This window comes from Kogia breviceps, chromosome 17 (assembly GCF_026419965.1).
Source record: "Kogia breviceps isolate mKogBre1 chromosome 17, mKogBre1 haplotype 1, whole genome shotgun sequence".
In the NCBI taxonomy this organism is placed as follows: domain Eukaryota; kingdom Metazoa; phylum Chordata; class Mammalia; order Artiodactyla; family Physeteridae; genus Kogia; species Kogia breviceps.
The window spans coordinates 26378110-26388048 of NC_081326.1; the positions used below are offsets into that span (position 1 = coordinate 26378110).

The 9939-nt window shown below is 37.5% G+C and overlaps 1 protein-coding gene across 2 annotated transcripts in view; it reads right to left on the bottom strand.

Annotated features, from left to right (window-relative positions):
- The window catches only part of CA1 (carbonic anhydrase 1), a 47858-nt gene extending 38455 nt beyond the window's left edge, over positions 1-9403 (bottom strand). Inside the window, exon 1 of one of the 2 annotated variants that reach the window (XM_067017013.1) lies at positions 9335-9403. The gene's annotated coding sequence lies outside the window, so the exon portion shown is untranslated. The remainder of the gene's footprint in view (positions 1-9334) is intronic. The other variant, XM_059042691.2, reaches the window with a different exon arrangement.
- Positions 9404-9939: the final 536 nt, after the last annotated feature.

Sequence of the window (9939 nt, forward strand, 5' to 3'; positions counted from 1 at the left end):
CAATATTTTGCATAAAACGTGAATACCACAGCCTGGCATTCAAGGGGTGCAAATCTATTTTTCTAGTCTTGTGTCTTGCTAGTTCCCTTCATATTGTTTATGTTTCAGTTTAAGAGGATTATATGTTATCCCCAAGTTGATTCTGTGTCTCTCTCCACCTTCAGTCTTTGCCACGTGCAGCTCTTTCATGTGAAACACCCAGCTTCTCAGCCTAAACACACATATCCATTTGTGAAAATCCAACCTATTATTCAAAGTGCATCTCAGATGATAAGTATTTCCTTGATGAAGTCTTTCATGAAATTCATACTCTCCCAAGTTTTTTGGCTGCATTGGGTCTTCGTTGCTGCGCGCGGGCTTTCTCTAGTTGCAGCGAGCGGGAGCTACTCTTCATTGCGGTGCCTGTGCTTCCCATTGCAGTGGCTTCTCTTGTTGCGGAGCACGGGATCTAGGCGTGCGGGCTTCATTAGTCATGGCGTGCGGGCTCTAGAGCGCAGGCTCAGTAGTTGTGGCGCACGGGCTTAGTTGCTCTGCGGCATGTGGGATCTTCCTGGACCAGGGCTCAAACCCATGTTCCCTGCATTGGCAGGCGAATTCTTAACCAGTGCGCCACCAGGGAAGCCCTGTTTTGTATCTTTCTTATGACACTTCTCATAGTCAAACTTTGGTTATGTTTATACTTGTCTCTCCACTAGATGCTAGGATGCTAGGAATCTTCCACTATCCTTAACAGATCCTCAATAATTATTTGTCAAATGTTGGATGGATAAACAGGGAGTTGAGTTTGTTCATTTATTTCTATGGGATGTGTGTGATGCTGGGAACAAGCAATGTCAGGCCACCAGAATATGTGCCTGGAGCTGGAATGAGAGCATTTTCAATCAAGGAAGACAGTTGTAATATACACTAAGCTAAGAATCATCTCATCTCAGGAAAATTGGCCAGAATCTTAGCACACCATTTTTCAGGAAAGGGATACTGTCTCTTTACCTAAGACTTGGTCTAATCTTAGTACCAGAAACCTGAAACCTCCTAACTGGAGAATAAATGTTTCAATTTTTAATATGTCATAAACTGTGACAGAGGTAAAGTATCATATTAGCCTGAATATTGGCCACCCCACTGTGCCAGCCAAGGGGTATGTGGTGACAGAACAGCTAGAGAAGGCTGGGGAGGGTGGGTCCACAGCTTCTGGTCATGGTACTGGCAGCAACAGCTGCTACTTGGCTCTGAAGGCAACCTTCTGCCCTCCCTCTTTGGCTAAGAGGTGGATGAGAAAAGTCACAACAGCTAAGAGATCCAAGAAGTGATGGGGAGGTAGGTGTACAGATGGGGCAGGGGGTCCAGGAAGACTCTGGCCTCAGAAGTGCAGCTGAACTTCATGAAGCAGGATGATTTATTAGATTGTCTTCAGCCTGTACAATGGTGATGATCTCTAAATTGAGTCATAATATCTGCTTGAGAGACTATATTACATCTGTTATGAAAAAGAATAACTTCTATATTCCAGAAACAGAGGATTATCTGGGGTGTAAACTTACAGGTGCCTCATTTTGGAGCCACATGAAAAAATTAAGGACACATAAATCTAGAAGTAGATAGCTTAGGATCCACCATAATGGATGATGAAAAGTGAGGCTAAATGATTCTGAAACTTTACCTGACATGATAAACCTCTATGATTTAAGAAAGTGAATCCTGCTTGGTTGGACACAGCCTCCCTAATATTATTATGGTAAAAGGAATTTTTTACATTGCAGGTCAGGGAAGCCAAATATGGTCTTCATGTCACAGTGTCCTGCACCCATCCATACACCGGGTATTACTTTAAGATTAACATTTGCAAGAATTGGTAAATCACTTAATAGACGTTGTGTGGGTTTTATTCTAGATAAATACATAAAGGGTTGATCCACTTTTAATATTTAAAAAATTTTCTCCTCTTCACCTTCAATACAGCCTGGACTTGTTCATTTGTTTTTAAGTTCATGGAGAACAACTGTGGCCATAATCTCTTAGCACACAGATGAAGAAGACACAAAAAATTGGGAAAGATGAACATCTGATTGCAAATCCATGACCCCCTCTCCTTGTCAATGCCTTGCTGGCAAGATTCAACCAGTTGATAAGCAATGTCTGTGGGCCTCCAAAATACAAAGTCTTAAGAACACACACGAACATGGCCATCAGTGTTTACAGAACTGGGGAAGGCAGTGGCTTCTGGCTGGAAAAAGGCTTGATGTACTAGGGTGAGAAACTCAGAAACTTTGGCTCCCAGTGTGGGGACAACCAGTTAAGCCCAGTGGATCCCCCTTGGTCTTTGGAGAAAATTTGCTCAGCCAGTTTCCAGTGTGAAGACTGCTTCTTGGAGGTCAACTCTAGAAGCTCTGGGGAAAAACTGCAACTTTGTGCAGAATTTGCTAATGCACACAGTTGAGAAGGGGAGAAGCCCACCATGCCCTTTCTCACAAAACACAAAAAGGTGTTTTTGCCTTTTGCATGCAAAAGAAGAGTTTTTAGACTCTGCTCACCAATAGGCAATAGTGTGTGAAAAGACTCTCTATGTAACCATTGTGTAGGAAAATGAAATTCAAAGCAATGAGAAACCAAAAGAATGGGGGGTAAAATGCAAAGCATTGATAATATTCCTTACGGAAGCATAAAGTGGTACAATCACTACTTTGTATACTCATTTGAATTATAAATAGATATAGACTTGGGTTCCTAAATCTCATGTTTAGAACTCTATGATACTGAAGAATTGACCAAAATAATTTGAAGTATAAGGACACTAATTGAATCAGAGTTTGTAAGAGAAGGCATTTCAAAATAGCCTAAAGACTGAAATAATGATCCTAGGCAACTGTGCTTGTAATATTTTAAGTGTAAAAAGTGAATTGCAGAGCAACAGCATAATATGATCCTGATTTTGTATATAACATATTTTTTGCATGTATACATGCTTATGCATTCATTGAAGAGTGAGCAGAAAAACAGCAACTTGGTAACGTTTGTTGCCTTGAAGAGAATATGATTGGAAAGAATAGGAGATGAAGGACTCAACTGTTACAGCTACTGAAATTAGAAAATAAATAAAAACACAGAGTATTGGAAGGAAAAGAAGGCAGATTATTTGTGAATTGCATTTGTAATTTAAAAAAATCCTTTCTGTCTTTAGTTGTGGTACATAACTGCTTTAAGCATATGGAAGTATTTTTTCCATTTTATTTCTATAAAACAAACATAAATACCCTTTTGATGATTGTGTTTTATTCTAACTGAGGCAGTTGACATGCACAGTAAGCTCTTTTGGGTTTCCCTATAATTTTTTCAAGACTCACCCTCTGTTTTGCTTAAAATTTAACTGTTTTTGAAAAAGAGAAGCATGTTAGAAAACTCCAGATAGATATAATTATGTAATTTTGGGGGGTGGGTAGTGTCCTGTTCCTAAAATGGTCCAATAGCTATGCATCAAACCAGGAAGTTCCAGGCTCGTCACCATCATGTCAATCTTACAACTTTTCCAACAAGGTCCTGCCTCCCAGAAACTAAATCTGACTTTCTCCTTGAGCCAGTACCAAGTCTCTGGACAGAGCTTTAACGGGAGAATTTTGGGGTCATGGGTTTTCTCCAAGGAGGCTCAGAAAATGCTTCCCTTGCAGTTTGAGTTTGAAGGCTGCAGCTCAGTGGCAGACCAGGACAGCTAAGAATATTTTGAAGCAAGTAGTCACTTTTCTTCTCTCTCACAGCCTTGTATGTACTCTGGTCTCTGTGCTTTTCCCTCTGAGGTTCTCCCCTGTTCCAATTAAACTGTACATCATAATTGCATGGCCAACTCAGATACACTTTAAAATAACATGTTTACTTTGTGAAAGCTCTTACTTTAGGGAAACCAGAGGTCAAGATTGCAGTTTGTTGACACATTTGTGAAATGGCTTTGCCGTCCTACTTCCTTGTTCACTTCCATTTTATCTTTCATGGTATTCTCTCTTTTCCAAGTTTATGGTTTTCTAATACTACCTCTTGTCTATCCTACTTTGGACATTGGACTGGCTAGGACACATGTCTCTACCTTCCAACCCTGTATCCAAGTTTGTCTAACTTTAGCAAGTTAACCATCTTGAAATGAATTCACATCAGTGTGTTAATGAAAGAAAATGGTTTAATACGTTAACTTCTTTCAGTCACATCTGCATTTTATGTAGTGATTTTAAACTCAAGTGAAAGAATATATTTTCAACAGCATTTTCATGGACTAGCACAGGCTAGAGGAGAGATTTTTGGCCACAGCCACTTCTCAGGATCCCTCACATTGTAATAGGTACCCCAATTTGAGATGCTGCAAAGGTTGTACTTGACAGGAAACAAGTGAACAATATTCTTTTTAAAAAGCATAGTCTCAGCCTCTACCTGAAGAGGAAATGAATGGGCACCCTGGCACTGTGATGGATTGATCTCAACTTCCTCCATTCATCCTCCATCCATTACTCATGTTATTATATTCCTTACTGATTGGAAGTTATGTTTACTTTGTGATCCCTGCATGTTCTTTGAATAGCCCCCAACTATTATGACTTTATTACCATCTTTAGCATCAATCTACAGGCTCTGGACCAATCTCATGTGTAGGTAGAGGGAGTTTAAAGGAGATTTAAATTATCCCTCCAGTTTCAATGACACTTAGGGCTGGGAGCTGATTCTGTGGCTTAGTCCTATCTTGCCTAAGACCTGAACCTAAATCACAATTTGTATAAAGAGCTCTATTTTTTTCCCTAAACTTCAGACTCTGACTTGATAATGGGTCAGGTGCCCCAGGTTTTCTAGATTTGTCATTTTTAATCCTTTTTGGTCATGAACTCCTTTGAGATTCTGATAAAAGTCCTATCTATGTCTGTACATATTCTCAGACTCACATACCTTCCTCAATTTCAAATACAGTTTTAGGGTTTTATGAACCCTAAGGCCCACCTAGGAATGGGATTCCCAAATCTTGTAGGCTTTTGTGTCACATATAGTGCACCCAAGCAGAAATCAACTCAGCTGAGGTGGTACGCTAAAACATATGCTACTTATCTCATCTGCCCTTGGGGCACCAAAATCTTGTGAGCAATAATCTGGTAGAGTCCACCCAGGACAAATATTTGTCTAAAGTAATACCCAGAGAGGCTCTTTGACTTATAACTTTATGAGGAAAAATAAAACTATTTGCTGAGCATGAGTGAGCATTAGAGAAGGAGAACAATACAGAGTTTACTATATTGATAAGACCTTAATTGCATAGAGTGAATTACAGAGCAGCAAAATTCTGATATGTACTTTCAGTTCTGCACTGAGGAACTTTTAAACTCCTATATTCACAGTGGCTAAAAGAATTGTGACCTGTGTTCTACAGACTAATATAAGCTCAACCATGAAATATTTGTTAAACGCTGACTGTGTGTCAGGCCCCAAGCTAGGTTTTATAGATAAAAATATGAGTGAGGAGCTCAAATATAGTACAGGAGAAAGATGTGTAAATAAATAATAGTAAAAGTACTGCTACTTTCTAAGTGTAGGCACTGTGTTAAGGGTGTCACATATATTACTTCACCAAATCTTCAAAACAATTCTAGAGGCTGGCTTATTATTACCCTCATTTTATAAATAAGAAAACAAAAAACATAGAGAAATTGAGTAAATTGACCATATACCATAGTGGAACTGAAATTCAGACCTGAGTCCAGGGAAAACCCAAGTTTTGGGGACCCTCTGAAATATGAAATACCCTTCATACCCATTAGTTGGCTATTATCAAAAGCCAAGCAAAACAAAACCAAAAAAACAGAAAATAACAAGTGTTGGCAATGACGTGGAGAAATTGGAACCTCTGTACATTGTTTGTGGGAATATAAAATGTGCAGCCACTGTAGAAAATGGTATGGTGGTTCCTAAAATATTAAATATAGAGCTACCATATGATCTAGCAATTCCACTTCTGGGTATAAACCTAAAATAATTGAAAGCAGGGACTTGAACAGATATTTGTACACCCATGTTCATAGCAGCGTTATTCACAATTGCCAAAAGGTAGAAACAACCCACACGTCTGTTGACAGATGAATGGATAAGCAAAACATAGTGTATACATACAATAGATTGTTATTCAGCCTTTAAAAGGAATGATACAACACAGGTGAATCTTGAAGACTATGCTAAGTGAAAAAAGCCAGACACAAAAGGACAAAGGAATAATACAAATATAATTCCACTAATAAGAGGTACATAGAATAGTCAAATTCACAGAGCTGAAAAGTACAATAGTGGTACCAGGGGCTGAGGGAAGAGCAATTAGGGAGTTATTGTTTAATGGATATGGAGTTTCAGGTTGAGAAGATGAAAAAGGTCTGGAGATGGATACAGTGGTGACAGGTGTACAATAATGCGATGTACTTAATTCCACAGAAATGTACACCTAAAATGGTTAAAATGGTAAATTTAATTTTTCACACACAAAAATACAAAATTAATAATAAAAATTAGTTACTAAGGTGAATATCTATTTAGGACAAAAAAATCATAACAAACATTAAAAAAATTAGCAAATATCAAAGCATCACAAAATCCAGAAAAATAATACAATATTTTATATTAAACTGCCTGATACAACTCTGTAATACCTTTTCCTTATATTTTTGTTTCATAACCTTCAGTTACCTCTTTATATGACAAAGAGTATATCATTTTCTATAGAGAGAATAGAAAGATAATTTAGTTTTCCAGCCTCGTTGATTAAAATTTGTTTTTTGTTATTGATAATGGGATTCATAAAACTTCACACACATTTGAAGTTCTGCTTCACATTTGTGCCTTACAAGCAGGATTCTCATAAATTTAATTTTGTATTATTCCCATCAAAAAATATGATGTGGTTTTAATTGTATATAAAGCACTATCAGATCTATTCCTAAGAGGAAAAAATTTCTGTCTTGACTAGGATGAGAAGCAAATTTTCTGTCTACAATTTTATGTATTTGGTGATTGAAATTTTTTTCCGACAGTCTGCTCTGTGTCTACATTTCACAGTCTCTCTTCCACAGTTTACCAATTTCCAGAGCTGGGAGCTGTTAGAACACTTTTGCATTTTGATAAGACTTTGGGCTCTGCATGTTTGTTTTGGCATAGTGGATGCTACCATAATGGCTAGCAATACATTATCAAAATAAGAAATGACTGTGAACCACATAAATATATCTCATTAAACCCAAACTAAAATTCAACATTCCCTCATCTGGATCTCAAAATACCTGTAGCCTCTCTAACAACATCTGACACAGGAAACCTGATGATGGTGAGATGTCAAAGTATAATTCTGGTTAAATATCTTTTGTAAATTTTATATAAACATATGACCACCTGAAGACATTTCTAGGGCCTTTCCAGGATCGTGGAAGTGGGTTCAAGCAAGTGGAGTGTCCTGAAGCTTAAGCATCATATTTTCACATTAACACCACCTCTACCCAAGTCTCAAATGTTTTTGCTTCTCAGAACAATACTATTCCACCGCAGACAGTTATAAAGTAGTGAGGCAAAGGCAACAAGAGAAACCTAACTAGACAATAAAGTCACACCAACAAAGGACACATAAAAGAGGCTGGGTCAAGAAAGGCTTTGGAGGAATTCACCTACCTCGTGCTGACCTTTACCAGGATAGCACTGTCGTATTTCAAGACTTTCATCTCCACTTTCAGAAAATTAACACTAAGCACCTCTAATTCCATATCTTGCCCACCTGCCTTATCCTGCCCAATGGTGCCATAAAAGATCTGTTTACTCCTTTTTTAAAAAAAGAGTTATGTTTAGAACACATATTTACAACAAATTAAAAGATTAAAACAAATGTCGGCATGACAGAAGTAAAGAATAAAATAGGCAAAAGTTCCCAAGGCAAGAGCTCCATGCTTTCAATGAATTTGTGTCTTTTCAAGAGGTATAAGATGCATGGTATTGAAGGAATGTTTGGATAAGATGGATGAACCGCAGCCAGGAACTCCAAGGTACAGTGGAGACTCCCGCACGATGACCGTATCCTGGTACCTGCTAGCCCAAACCCCAGAGACGGAAGGGTGTATGTAGGTGAGCTACAGATCATGAGCTCGATGCAACCCTAGAGGTAATATTCTAAAATAAGTATCAAATCGATTGTGTTAATCAGGTAGGGAATAAATAAAATGGCAATAGGGTTGTCAATAATGAACAAGATACATAAAGTATAAAAACATGCAGACTCCAATCACGCAATAAAGAGATACATTTAGTCAAGTGGTGAAGAATATTAGCCTGTAGAGGGAGTATCAACGAACAAATCAGACAATTAAAAGTTGTAAAAGAAATTAACATTAAAAACTGGGGAATGATACACATAATGTACAAGGTTGTACAAAATGGTGTGAACTTGAAAAGTTCCATTGCCTCAAGGACACACCCACATGTTGACCTTTGGCTCATGAGGAGGCCCCCTGGTCCTGGGTAATACCTAACTGTGTCCCTGCTCCTCTCTCAAATTCTTTAATTGACATTTCAACCTTGACCCTGATCTTCTGATACAGTAACCTCAGCCGAATAAGATCATATGTCTCTTCTCTCTATTTTAGTCGGTGATTATGTAAAACTGTGAAAACAGTAAAGTTGAAATTAATCAAACCTATAGTATTAACATGTTTGTATTGAGTTTAGGAATACTTTAACCATTGGAATGATCTATGAAATATTATTTTTAAAGTGCTCAAAACAGTTAATAGAACTTGACATTTTAGGATATTATATATATGAGACATTTTATTTCAAAGGTATAAGAGAACTTTCTTAAGTTTGTACAGTGTTTAAACATTTAAGAGAACATAATTTACTAATGCATACATTTTATTTATTACTTTTACCAGAGTTACTTTAATTATTAGAAAAGCCCGTCCCCCACACCTACCCTGGCCTTTAACTTGTCAAGTGTGTAAAAGACTAACATGCCAGGCATTTGAAATATTTGAGAGACTCCAATAAACTAAATTTATAATTCATATATTTTAAAATATTTAAAGCAACTTTTAGTTAACCAGGCCTATCAATTCCATTGTATGTTTAGGGGAATTAGCATTGGATTGAATATTCATCAAGGATTAAGTATAATTTGTATTTTCCACCTAAAAATACAAAAGCTTTAGAAAAAGTAGTTTTTAAACTTGGTAGCTTTAATACATTAAATGGTAATTAAAGCCTATGTAGAACTATATTTTATAAGATTTAAAGATTCCTTTGGTGGTGGGGCACAACACACTGAAAGGCAGAACTTTTTGTTACTTACAACTCCGAAGGAGAGAAGGCTGCGAGGCAGGGATGTGCAGTGGGTTGCACCTGGAGACAATGTAACAGCAAGTTTGAGCTGTAGGGGCAGGTTATGTATGGCAAGCAGGGTGGGGTTAGCTAGGTTTCTCAGGCTCTCTATGGATTGGCTAATTTTAATAATTTTGGCAGGCCCTGGGGCATGGGCTTGTCCCCTAGTTGTCTGGTACCTGGCCTGGTAGAGATTAGGATAAGTGTATAGTGGCCCCAGAGCATGTGAGCCTGATAAGGAAAGTGGTTGATGTGTGGACTTAATCAGTTATTCAAGAAGGGGAGCTGTCTAGTCTCTAGCCAGGGCCTCAAAACTGAGTCGACAGCAAAATAAATTAAAAGTTTATAAAATTACAATTAAAATTTACGTTTATACCTATCTATATATATCTCAGTTGAGCCCTTAATGTTTTGACATCAGTTTTCTTTCTTTTTTTTTTATTGTGGCATTATTTTTAATTGCAAAACATCAAAAATAATCTGAATCCCATACTTGAGATGTTATATTATGAAGAAGCTATACAAAAAAAGAGGGTAATGTGTATGAATTCATAATTATTTGTGATTTTCAGCATA